Source organism: Pezoporus wallicus, unplaced genomic scaffold (genome assembly GCF_028554395.1).
Source record: "Pezoporus wallicus isolate ANWC-B61680 ecotype Strahan unplaced genomic scaffold, APGP_CSIRO_Pwel_v1 contig_14428, whole genome shotgun sequence".
In the NCBI taxonomy this organism is placed as follows: Eukaryota; Metazoa; Chordata; class Aves; order Psittaciformes; family Psittacidae; genus Pezoporus; species Pezoporus wallicus.
Window position 1 is genome coordinate 21665 of NW_026642838.1, and position 13791 is coordinate 35455.

General features: G+C 45.3%; 1 long non-coding RNA gene across 2 annotated transcripts; it reads right to left on the bottom strand.

Annotated features, from left to right (window-relative positions):
* Positions 1-5693: 5693 nt before the first annotated feature.
* Positions 5694-13417, bottom strand: LOC130611548 (uncharacterized). Of its 2 annotated transcripts, XR_008975258.1 has the most exons (4): positions 13356-13417; positions 10482-10566; positions 7437-7558; positions 5694-6115 (listed from the first exon to the last, which is right to left on the bottom strand). It is a non-coding gene; the product is annotated as an uncharacterized LOC130611548 (long non-coding RNA). The 2 variants fall into 2 exon arrangements; XR_008975257.1 differs by having other exon boundaries at positions 5694-7558.
* Positions 13418-13791: the final 374 nt, after the last annotated feature.

Here is a 13791-nt window from a genome sequence, read left to right on the forward strand (position 1 = left end):
GGTTCTCTCCTACTATTACTGCATGAAAACTAAAGGGCAATTGTCACGACTCCAAAGTTTTTGTATCAAGCATTGTCTGCGCAGAGCAATCTCCCTAACTACAGACTTGTTTCCCCTGCTGGAGGGCAGGGTGCTACTGGTTTTTGGCACAAAGAGAGGCAAGTTACTGGTGGAAAATAGAACTCCATCCTGGGTGGATCTGGTGCAGGCTGGCAGAGCTGCAAAGTGTCTCTGCACATAACAGAAAGGGCAGGGGCTGGTGGTTCTGGTTTCCCATGCATCACTGTCCAGGGGAAAGGGGTGAGGAAGAAAACTCACCCAACACCAAAGTGCAACTTTCTGTGTAAAATATGTTAATAGTGAATTTTTTTTTCTGCAATAAAGTTACAAATGCCAATGGTGTCCTGGTCCTCATATTTTCATTGCAAACATCTAACTGAAAAGTGTTTGTAAATCACAATGAATCCTGTGGTAGATAAACAGCAGTAGTTTGGGGTAGGAAGACTCACAGACCTGATACTGATGAAAATGCCAGACAGCTACAAATCAGAGCTCTAAGGGTTCAGAAGGACACCACCCCCTGCTTGTGTTGCTTCTTGTCAGGGTCATTCCCTGTCTGGGTTGAATGAGATTAATTTCTATGTGGTCTAATCAGTTTAATTCTCTTTCAGAGAACACACTAGACCAAATAATCTAACATAGACCTTTAGACTCTGTTTCTTAGCCTCTGATTGAAGATACCCTTATTCTCATCTGTTGTCAACTGTAACCCCAAACTCTATTTATAGAAATATCCTGAAAACCAGCCTAATCCAAACCTTAGTAGCATCATCTGTCATGCTTCTTTCTATAGTACAGAAGACAAAGCAAATTGAAAGGCACGTGCTTTTTTGTGTAACGTTATAGCTGTTTTGAACTCTTCTCTTTGGAGCTCGGACCAACACGAAGGTAAGCATTTGTGGTTTGTTTCAAAAGCCCAGCTCTTGCTACAGAGCTGATAAGAGTCTCTCCTGAGCTGTTACAATACCTCAGCAAAATCACCCAGCTTATGTCATAGACTGTGTTCTGAGATTTGCTACTGCAAAAGCAAAGTACAGCGAGTGAAACTACTCTATAAAAGCAAATCTCTGGAAGATCTAGAACAAGGGGAGAGCAAACAAAGACTTCACAGCCTAGCAAAGTCCTTGCTCTGAATAATTGGAAGACTTGCAAGTGAGCTCTAAACCCTGCAGAGATTTCAATCCTGTCCCAACATACAACCATACAAAATGAAAGAGCTAAGTAACAGAACAAACATGCTACAACTAAGCCAGTCTCTTCTCAGGCCTGAAGTCAGCATCATTCTAGTGATTGATGTCGGAGTTTCCTCTGTTCTGCCTTTTTACCACCAACCTCACTCAGAGCTGATTCATTCTTTGCAGAACGAACTGCTAAGAGGTAGCACAAGGCAGATCTGCCTTAGCCAGAGAGGCAGCAGCAGGACAGGCTCATGCAGGCAGCCGGTCTCGGGAGGCACAAAGCTGACTGCCTTTGCCCAGCCAAGTTCTGACTTCCCAGCCAGGTGAAGCAGTCTCTGAGTGGCCGGGTTTGAAGAGGGATCATGGGCAGTTGTGTAGGCTTCATCCTTATGAGCAGCAAAGCAGACTGACAGAACCAGAAAACAACTGCTGCCAGTTTCTGCATGTCTCCTTGAACACAGCTCTTGCTGTTGATGAGGTTTAGTTTAATGCCCCTTAGGCTAAGGTACAGTTATGCTATTAATTAACGAGGGGATGAGAATCAATCAAATCACATTTCAAGCTAAATAGGAAGGAAAGAAACCCAGGTAAAAGCAGAGTTTGTGACCCACCTGCCTTCTCTGCCGTCCCCTCCTCTCTGCAGACTCATGTTTTGAAGGGTAGGGGATCTAAGCAGATGAAACATGACAGTGCCAGAGCTGCTGTGCTAAGTGCAGGGCTACCTGTGCTACATGCCAGTTCTCTGCCCATTCAGTTGTCCTCCATGGCTCAGTGCCTGGATTTTATAGAATCACAGAATAGTTAAGGTTGGAAAGGACCTTAAGATCATCAAGTTCCAACCCCCCTGCCGTGGGCAGGGACACCTCACACTAGACCATGTCACCCAAGGCTCTGTCCAACCTGACCTTGAACACTGCCAGGGATGGAGCAGGGATTTTAGCTTTCAATACTGTTTATTTTCACCATCGTGTCAAATAAGGCTGCAGGTGGTGTTCAGAGACAGAGAAACCACCTTGAGGAGCACGAGTGTACAAAGCAGCGTGTAGATCTCATAAGACCAACAACCCCATGAGGCTCTCCCATGGATAAGAGTCCTGTGTGCTTGCTACCACTTAAAGCAGAATGAAAAAGGCATTGTACTGATCCAGAGAGCAGGAATGCAGGAACAAGCCAGGAAGTCAGAGCAGTAAATTTTCAGTAATGAAGGCTATGAAATGATGTATAACCTGGGAAGCTTTTAGTAGCTAGTGTTGTTTTCATACCCAGGAGACAACAGAAAATGCCTACTGTCATTTCCCAGACACCTAGGAAGGAAGGAAACAGGATGCTGCACGCCTCCACATTATTTATACTCGATTTTCTATGACTACATTCAATTCAGTATAAATGTGGATTTGTCATGGGGGAGGGGAAGAGTTTTTCTAAACTACCTCCTGAGGCTCTGCCAAGGATGTTCCCAGCTACTGCTACCTCTGTCTCGCCACACAGAGAAGTGAGAAAGGGATCTTCTCGCTCTTCTCTCCCTTCCATCCCCCACAAAGCAAATAGAAATCATGCATTTCCTGCCCATAAATCAGGCAAATCTGTGGTCCTACTGCTACATAGCTAAGTGATAAGCAAATCTGTAAGACCATGACTGCTAATATAAACGTTCCCGTCAGTATTAGGCCCCAAAACCTGTTTGTTGTTTGGGTTTTTTTCTTAATTCCCCCAAAACTTTGTAAGATAACAGAGTTCTTTAAACTCCCCCATCCACCACATTTGAATGAAGACTCTTCCCCGTTCTAATGCTACAGGGGATACATTTCCTCAGAGACATGAGAAAAATCAACCTTCACCCAAAGCACAACTTCAGAACACTCTCAGAAAATAAAACACTTAGACCCGCCCAGAAGACTTTCTAATTGTGGCTGGTGTTACACAGCTTGTAATCTAGAACCCCACCACAGCTGATTCTGCAACGTTAGTAACCTTTTATAAGAAACCATTAACTATTACAGCAAGGAAGCACAAATAGGGTGCTAGACAGTGTCAAATTTGATAGATGTGTGCATTCTAAAGACAAAGGGATGGATGTATTCATCTGTTTGACAGCCTGCACAGCCTTCCTTGTGCTTGTTCCTACTTCCTGTCTAATAAATACACTTGAAAGATATAGTCGGCACAGGTCTGCTTCATGTGCACCAGCAGTTTAACAATGGTTAGCCTCAGTTCCTCTCTAATATTGTTCCTTTTGAAAGACCCATCAGTCAAATAACCCCCTGAACCACAACACCAGCTTGATCCTGATCCGCGGACAGCGGCCACAGAAGCAAGGAAATAACTGTGTAAAAAAATATGTGTTTGTTTGTGCTGTTCAGCTCCCTGTTTAAAGGTAGACCCAATCCCCCACCCACAATTCAAATAAAGAGCTAAGTTACCAGAGGTACCCTCCCAGTCATAAAACAGGTCTCCCTGTGATGAACTGCCCAGAATTAATATATCCCTGCAGCAGAAGCCTTTTGCTGGTGCTCTTTGAACTATAATGGAACATCTGTTGACAATCTCCCGCAGGGTAACTTCTCCCCCCACCCTGTTTTAATCCTCTGCCCTTCAGAAGTACTTTTGCTCTGAAATTAGACACATCAGTTGCCACAGGATGACTCTCAGAAGCATTTGAGTGTTTCCTTTCACACTGGGCTTTCTTGGGAGCTGCAGGAAGGGGGATGAGCACTCAGCCCTGTTCAGTGTTTTCTTACAAAATGTGCTGTTATGTCTGAATTCTAGAAGCTTGAAACAAGACAAGGCTCACGGGTTCTGGAACATGCCTTCCAGCCAGATTTAGGTACTCATTTGATTCTAAAAAGGGTTTTACTGGGGACAACTGCAAAATAAGCAGTTTTCCTTTTTGCTAATTCTGGCTGTCCCTTCTGATCACACAGGCAGACCAAGCCACTAACTTAATCATTACTTCAGTTTCCCTGATAAGCTTGGGGCAGGATGAGAATTCAGAGGTGGAAGGCAATGGTGCACAACCCTATTTGTGGCTGGCTAGTAGAAAGAGAGGCCATTTTCAAAAAGGGCTGAGAGAGGCTCCAGGAAAATAAGTTCCCTTTGTTTTACAAAGTGTAACCTGCTGGATCACACTGAGTGATAGAGAATTGGTCACTGCATCCTGCTCAAGTCTTTTTCTTGGATGCATCAGGTCACTTTCCAGTCCACCTTCAGTTAGATCCAAGCCACTCAGGCAGGGGTTTATATCCTGGCCATGATCTGCCAATGGCTGTTCACACGTTCAGGTTCACTCTAAGAAGTAGAGTTGAACTCTGGGAAGCAGCTGTTCACTGGAGAAGGAAAACTAACTGATCTCAGCCTGAACTTCAAAGCCATGATTTATGCAGCTGAATGAGATGGAGGTCACAGGAGCAGCCTCTGCCACTGTGTCTTGTCTTGATCTATGCTCAACCCTCCACTTGACGATTCCTACTGCTACTCTCAGCACCACCAGTCTCTGCCTGCCTTTCAAACCAGTCCTAAACAAGCTGTGCTGCCTCCCCCCTCCCTTTACAGTATCCTGACTCAGTCCCACATCCCAAGGTCCTTTGTATTGACTGAGAAGTAGGCAGCAAAGAGAATGCCATACATCTGTCTCCTTCACTGTCCCATCTGCTAGACTACAAAGCATTCACCATCAAATAGGCAGCGGTCCTCTTTCCCCATACTCTCAAGGCTTTCTGAACACAGTGTCGTTCATTCACCTCTTCCCTTCTTCACCAGCTTGCAATTCTAAAGTAAGTTCTCTGAGAAGAAAAAGGACTAAAAAAATTCAAACCACATTAGGAAATTTCACAAGGCCCCTTTTAGCCACTTCATTCTCAAAAACAAACCCAGCAACCTCTCCTTTATGGTGGTTGCAGAAGTTTCTGTGCGAAGAACAGCATTTCTTACTCTGTTTGAGCCATATAAGAGGAAGCAATTTACCAACACTTGTCAAATCAGCTGCTCCATATTAGGTCTTGTCAAACAGAGTGAAAATATGGTCAGTCTATATCTGTTCTTGCTATGTATAGTCTCCCTAAATGGCACAATCTAAGCCCAGCTAGATATCCCAGAGCTTTATCTAGCCAACAACTTAAGCAATATCCAACATAATCCAAATACTGGTGGGGTATATTGGAGGGGGTGGAACATTTGAAGGCATTAGTAGAGACAACACACACTCTTTTCTCAATTTGTTCTGGTCCACCAAGTAAGAGAGAGCTCAGAAGACAGGATTGTACAGTCCATCCCATGGGAGGGGGTTGAAGAAAAGGGCTGCACCTAGGAATTCTCTGACCCTTGAGGATATCCCACAATACAGACAAGCACCACAGCATCTCTCCCTCTGCAAGCCGGCTGGCAACAGCAGAAGCTGATTGAGGCACCACAAATCAGGCCCTCCATCAGTGTCTGTCACCTGGAGTGAAAGAACACTGTGTTGTAAAGGCATAAGGTGTAGGTTTAAGCAAGAGAGAGAGAGATGACAGCCAGCATTTCAGGTCTCGGGTGGAGAGTGGGACTGGGCAGATCTGTGAATGACTTCTCAAAGTGGCTATTTCCCTTCCTTTACTTGCCTCCCCTGGGTAAGACCCACACCTCATAGCTTCCAGGTCTGGGAAATCCAGGTAACAAACAACTCAAGAAGAGTTTTCCTGCCTAGGGAAGTCAATATCCTTTCTATCTTTTACTTGTTCCTTGCAGTAAAGAACATATCTTTCAGTTAACATTAAAGGTCATGCAGCTTTAGTTCAGGCAGGCTGTCAGACAGCTCACTGCTGAGGTCACCTGCTCTGACTATTTCCAGCCTCTTCTCCAGCACTGCTTCAGCTCAAAACACAGCATGGAGATATCTTTACAATCTACACCAACAGAACAAGGAATTAGCCTTCCCCAGATTCCTTACCCAATATGCTAGCCCTAATGGCAGCCTATGTCTAGCCTCTCCAGCACTGCTCAGTGTGGACTGCAGTCAGTATCAAACTCTAATAAAAAACATCCTCATTCATCCTCTGTGGAAACAGAGAAATACCAAGAAGCATCCTCACAAGCTACATAAACTCAAATAAAAATAGGTGTCTATGTAAGTGAATCATGGTTCCAAGTGTCCTAGTTAGCTTCCACCACAGCTACTGCGTGCCCCTACTGTAATACTGGCCAGGGTTTCTGATGCGACTACAATATAAATATTTACTACTAACACTAAGCAACAGGTAACTATCTGCTTTGTATTAAATGAGTGGTACTGCTTGAGCATTTGATCAGTAAAGCTCTATGTATTAGTCCCTACCTGGCACGTGCCTCGGAATAAAAGTTAAAGAGAAAAACTTAACCCTTTGATGGGACATAAAGACTCCTTAGGCATTGTGCTAACAGCAACCTGACGTGTTAGGGCTGCATCTACAAAGCAGTTAATTGTAGCACGTTTACCAGTAAAGTCTGAATCAGCAGGATTAGTAAATTGGAAAACCAGAACACAGAGCAGTTTAATATGCCTTACAGCCTCCATTCACAAGAATCTTAAGCATCTTACTAAAGTAGGGCATGATTTTTTTTTCTTTTAAAGGAACATTAGCCCTCTGTTCCTGATTTCCTTTAATTCTAAGTGTTAATGCAAACACAAGGGGCTTTTATATCCTAAAATCAAGGCATAAATCCAAAGGTATGAAGAGGCTGAGAGACAAACCTTCCTGAAGTGAGCAATTTTCACCTTCCTAATCTCACTGGCTGTGTGTCAGCACCAAAACAAAAATGGAGCCACATTAAAAAGCGGTATCTTGGCACTGTCAGAGGAAGTGATAAGTATCATAATTGGCCCTCACATACAGCTTTACATTACTCTGACACTAAATGAGGAAGGAGGGAGGATGAAAGAACAGACACGCACGCACATGTTACCTCTGTCCTGGCACATCAGTAGTGCTCTCAGAGCAAAGTTTTAAACGCAGCTCAGGTGGTAGGCCACTACTCCAAATTGTATTGCCTTCCTGCCTTTAGGTGCCTAATACTCATCCCTACCACTAAAACTGGGCACAAGAAGTGCCTCTAATCAAATTATCTGTATGACCTCTGGAATGCCCTGAGCAGTAGACAGGTTCTGCAGGCCTCTGTCATCTGCATTACTGTGGAAAACCCTGCTAGGGTTCTTCAGATCCTGAGGGAGCAGGAACCAGCCACACTAACCTTCAGGCACCCGGATTTCTGCAGGGCTGGAAAGCTCATCAGAGCTTAAATGTCTGAGGTGGAAACCTCACCCAAAGATGCTGAAAACCACTCTGCCTCTCTCAGCAAGTTCTTGCTTCTCTCTGAAAGAAATGAAGCAAGCAGCAAATTAGGTCAAAAGTTCAAGGATGAACTCGCTGAGCCTAAGCCTCCACCGTCTACCTTTTGTGACACCTCTCATCACTTGGAGAAACAGCTGCTATTCTGATTTAATAGCATTTTATTTATTCTTGCATGATATAAGCAGTGGCACGAGGCAGCACAAACCAGGTTCTATGATACACAAACCTAGGCAGGAAAACACATTGGCAAAAATGTTCATGAACTGGATTTCATCTGTCTTTGACACCAATGGCTCCAACCAGCTCCACATCATGCAGATTTAAAACACAATGAATGGGCTCATTTCTGTTCAAAGACACAGCTACAATGCCAAACCCTTCTGATACAGGGGTCAGTTTGTGCTGGAAAGGGACATCAGGGCACCTGACCCAACCATGAGATCTCCAAAGCAAAGGGAGGTTGGAATACCATGCCCCCACGTGTTAGTACACGTGGAATAAGTGAAGAATAGTTTCTATGATCTATCTTTTCCTGCAGGCTCAGTGGATGGCATCTCCTTCAAGAACAGACTTTTCACTTGATCTTTCAGGTCAGAGACTGTGGATCTGATTAAAGCAAAAAGGTGACACTGACAGTCCCTTAAGTTTAGCAATACCTGTTAGAATAGTTATTGGGATGAGGATGGGGTGGGAACCCCTTTGCCAGGGTTTCTGGCACAGTCTTCCTCCATAGCAGCAGAGGGCACTTCTGATGAGCAATTCAGTTGTGCTTTCAGCAGAGGAACAGTCTGGAAGCAGAGCCTCTGCCTCTCCACCAAGCCCTGTTCACGTTGTTATCTCACTTGTGCCAGCAGGGCTTTGTCCTGCAGCAGCACTGTGATGCACACACAACTGCAGGGGGGAAAAACAACAAACCAAAACAATGTCATACGTTTAGAACCAGCTCAGCTCCTTGATGGGATTTACAGCACGGCAGCAACTCGGGGGGCAACGTGCTGCGAGGCCAGGGCAGGAGAAAGCAAAGGGGTGGCACATTTTAAGCTGATGTTGACAGCACAGACACATCTCATGAAATCACAGCTTGACAAGACGTGGGAGAGTGACATGAGGGAAGGCCTTAGGCTTTTATAGAAAGAAATAGGGAATCGATATTTAATTACAGTAGAACTGCAGTGAAGCTCCATTATTGAAAACCTCTCATCAAGTTGATACAATATCTTTTATCAAAGGAAACCTAATAATAGAGCTATGTTGACCTACACACTCACCAATATTTCCCCACTTTATGGTCAAGAGGAAGAAAGATCAGAAAAAACAGACAAGGAATTAAGATAACTTTTAACTCCATTTCAGTTACCAAATTGCCATGAGTCTTCAAACTATTCATGTGGCTCTCTCTTGGGCTCCTACCTAATGCAGAGCAATAGTTCTTTAACCGGATCAGAAAAAGGTTTCAAGAGCTGTGGATGGAATGCAGCAGGAAAGTCCTTTATGTTATAAGCAGTCCAACATTGTGTCCTGGTGATACTTATTTACTGCTCTGGAGAACACAGAAGATGAAAGAACCTTTCTGCATGAATACTTTATGATGACACCAAATTACCCTGTAGCTCTTGTGACATCAGCATTAGCCTGAGGGAGATGAATGGGAGTGTTGTGGTTTTCCTAATAATAAAACAAACCAAACCCATACCTGGGACACAGACGCTTCAGAGAGACATCGCTGCCTTCCCCCAGGGGAGTGATGCATATTCTCTGGATGCTGTTTTACTGTTGCATAAAGCTGTATGAGGAAACAAACACTGGAAACAGTGACATGAATCCTCAGCTAAACCTGTGACAGTTGGGACATCTGGCAGATGGGGTTGAAGAGGATACAATTAAACAGAGCCAGAAACATCTAAGGATCCTCTACAAGGAAGCTCTGCTGTCGCTCATTTTCTCCAGGGAGCAGGTCAGAGCCCTCAGGTACAGGTGGAAGAGAGCAAGGGCCATGATTGCATAGGTTAGAGGCACAAGCAACGCTAGTTCCCACCAGCCAAGCACGGTGAGAAAGGAAAGTGAAGGCAACTGGGGAAACTGGGAGGGTTAGAGCTTAGGCACCTCTTCTTGGAGGGACCGAGTATTATTTCCAGTTATTTCAGCAAAAACAAGTAAGGTTCTGTTCAACTAGCAACCAGTGGAGCATATGGAGCCCACCACTACCCTGACAGAGGGCTTGGACAGGGACAGAAACACTCCGGATTAAACAAGGCAGATGAGAGGAGGCTGTGAGCTAACTCAGATCCTGACAGCTCAACTCTAAGGGCAGCTGGGAAGGGAACAGCAGGTACCTATTCTCAACACCTACATGCAATAAGCTGAAGGTGATAACCTTCAGGATATAAATGTCTCAATAACAGAGGCTGCCACTTCACCCTAACTGTGTCAGACTAACTGTCTGAGAAGGACTGAATGTTTTGTCTGCACTAAGCCAGAGGTTATCTCCAGGAGAGGGCAGACACTTCAGCCATACCCACTTCAAGCTTTACCAGTTACGGATTTAATCACAAGATTTAAACAGACCTCACCTCACAAAGCTGACAAATCTACTACCTTCAGTATTAGTAAAGCCAGTACTGTGCTAGCCATGGAAATGAACTGTGCTCCACAAGACAAATATTCTATCCAGGCCTGTACAAAGGCCAGCTGGTAAACAAGAACAGCAAGATCAGTCCCCAGCATCTCTGAGCTTGCCAATCCAGCCCCTGTGAAACCGAGCTGCAACAGCAAGAGCTGTCCTACAGAGCTCTGAACAGCCACCAGCCAGGAGCACCCTCATGTGACACACGCCTGCAGCTCTCAGGCAGTTAATCCCCTTGAAATGCAAGAGCTGCGTTTGTCACTGCAGCATGTCCCAGGCATGCGCGGACCTGGGCAAAATCCCTGAAGGTACCCCCTCTACCTGATGTGGCCAAGCTTCTGTTAGGTGCTCCGCAGTTCCAGCCTGAGTTTGTCTGAACTCTAAGACTGTGGTTTGTGGCTAGCACCTGAGAAAGAGGGGACAATCACTTCCAAGCATGTCCCAGAGGCAGCCTATGATACAGCACACCAGCATTAAGCCCTGCAGAAAAATCATGTCCAGATGAGGCCAGAAAAACTGAGAAGATAGGAGAGAGCTGGACATAGAACACGCCACCACCGCTGAACACTTCATGTTTCTTGTACCAAAGGTAATGCTTGGTTTCTGTCTATGCTTCTGGGTTCAGACCACAATACCTGGCATACCATACCTGGCTAGTCCTCCTCGGCAGTCATTAAAGGTTTTCTACAGGTGGAATAGCAGTTTCGCCCACAGTGCCCACCCTACAGTGCAGTTGAGAGCATGCTTCCACCTCCACTTGGGAAGCAGATTACAAACCCTGGCTGTGCAAGATCCTCCTGCAGCACAGGGTTTCCAGAAGAATGGTAACATGCTGCTTGGTGCGAAAGATATAGGCCAGTTGTCGGCCCTACTCTCATTTCAACCCTTACCCCTCAGCTCTGTCCATTCCCTATTCTTCTCCCATCAAGTCTTTTCTGATTATCCCTTTTGCAAAGGTCATCTACTTCTGCAACAACTGAAAGAACGATTGATTTCATTCTGGCTGCAGTAGGATCTGTTCTATCAGAATACATACAAACACTTATCTTTTCCCCCCACTTAGTACCTATTTTGAAGATACCTTTCTAACTGCCCTCCATCATTCAACACTGGAACAAGAAGGCCTGTGAGGCAGGAAAGGCACTTGCAGAGAACCCTGAACATTGTAGCACCACAATTCTAGTGGTACTGCAATTCTTAATAAAGAATACTTCCTCTGTTGCAGGCAGCAACAGCATTTCTCATTCTGGCTACTATTCATTAAACTCTTTATACATCAGTTTCAACACTCAGGTCTCCTCCACAGATCCCAGTAGCAAAGCTTGCTCCTTCCAAGAACAGGTCTGCCATGGGCCATCAAACCATCCAGTGCCAGATTTTGGATGGAAGAGGTGTGACTATAAAGCAGCCCACCTTGCAGTGTCGACTTTAAGTTCTCTTAACTTAATCAGTTGCAGACATCAGGTTCAGTAGTTCCTCCTCTTGTTGAGCTGTGCAGTAAACCAACTTGACCTCACACAGACCCAGAGAAAGGCTCTGGCTAACCTGCATCCTGCACCTGATTTTCCATCTATTGTCAGGCAAAACCTTACAGAACCCTATCCACCCACATCTCTCCCAAGGCAAAGGGTGGATTTAGAGGCTGCAGGCAAGCCCTACGCATGTTCTCCTCCCACAGCTCTCCCAAAGCACAGCATGGAGTCACAGCTTGCCAGCCCTGTGTATTCTTTACTTCTCCTCCAGCACTGCCTGTTCAGCACTGTTCCCTGATTTCATTTTCCCAAGCAGAGATCCTCACCTGTAATAAACCATTATGAACACTACAGTGCTTCCCATGGGGGTTGGTTCTGCTGGACCACTTGGGCAGCAGCAGGTTGTCCTGTGCAGAATCAGAGTTCTGACCGTGCAAGGAGCAGAACACACCACCACTCACTGACTTTATGCTGCAGTTGCTGCAAGTCTTTCCTCACACATTTATCAATTTGTCACAATAGTTTTTCACTGCTTAAAGAAAGTGGCAAAAGTTACATTTTCCTCTGGTTCCCTGCACCAATCCTGGATCTACAAAGGTCTTAGCACTGACCTCATTTATTTCTTGTGGACTGTTGGCATTGGGGTACAAATGAGATGTGCAATCTCCATGCTGTTGGGAAGCACTTACTCACTATAGCATTCATCTTTCAACTCCTCTGTCCTTGACAAGAACTCCAGGCTGCTTTACAATCACTGAGCATCCTTCCTCTGTAACAGCAAACAGGACAGGCAGGAGGTGTTGAGGTCCTAGCATAGCTCTTCATTTGCTGGGACAAAAGGAATAAGAATAGGATCAAGGAACACTCAGTAAGATGGTTTTAAGGTTCAGTCACATACCAATCCCCGACAGTGACAGAGTAGCCCAAGAATTCCCCTCTGCCACTATGTGATATGCTCAGCAGACCACAGGAACCATGTCTTCCTGGACCACCAGATTCAGACAGAAAAACAGGCAAGATGCCCATTAAAAATACACGTATTTGACCTAACCACCATCAGAGGCTTCCTAGACAAGAAATAATCTGTGTGCGAGGCTCCTGTAGCCATCAGTGCTTCAGTTCCAGGGCCTTTACCTTCACTGCCTTCTAGCTTCCTGATCTGCTCCTGCTGGAGCTCTTTCTCCTGCTTTAGTCAATTCACAGATGAGTGAGCGATCCAGTGAGCTGAGCAGATGGACAAAACCAGATTTGGTATGAGAACAACTCCAGGAAAGAACACAGTCAGCAGGCTGGTTCAACTTCGGGAGCTGGGAACACAGGGAGACACGGAGAGAGCAAACCTTAAGTCTTACAAGGGATGCTTCTGCTTCCTCCTGCAGAGGAGCGTAAGAAACAGGTCTTGGGGTTCTAGAAGATACAAGGGAACTCCACAAAGAAAGAGGTTTGCATATCTGAGGTAGTTGTGACCTCAAGAACTTGCAGGTCTGGTGCTCTGACACTTCATAAAACTCAGGATTAATGGCTGGAGAACGTTGCTCAGGAACCATAAAGATGATGTTAAGTAGCTTTGGGTAAGGAAATCCAATCTGAGGCTTGGTCTCCAACATAGCAAATGTGTTGGCAGAGAACAGGGAAGCAGCAAAGAGCACGTACCTTCGGGTGGGGAAAGAGAAAAGGATTATCACCAGAGACCGTGCTACCTGCCTTAGTGAGCGGCTCCTACCCACAGAGGAAGGTGAGGCTTGCAAGCTGCACACAACGGAGCTCAAACACGCACAGTACAGAGTGCCTCATCGTGGTAAGTGGCTGCTTACACAGCAGGCAGCCTCTTCCACTATCTCTGTGTTGAATTGTATTCCCTCAGCTCCCACCAAACCTTGGGGGTTCCTTCTTTGCCCACGACAGGCGCAATCTGCAGTAAATCACCAGTCTGCAATATCAAATACAAATCGACAGTCAAATATAGATTGGTACAATAAACATGACCTTCCCTTCCTTAGGGAATGTTGTATTTGTCACCTGAAATAGTCGTATTTCCAACTACATTCTTAATCTGACAATTGAAGGGAATGAGGCACTGAGAGCAGTGAAATCTCCAGAATTTGAAGAATCTAACACTGCTTTCCCAAAACACAGAAGCAGAATTAGGGGCAGAACCC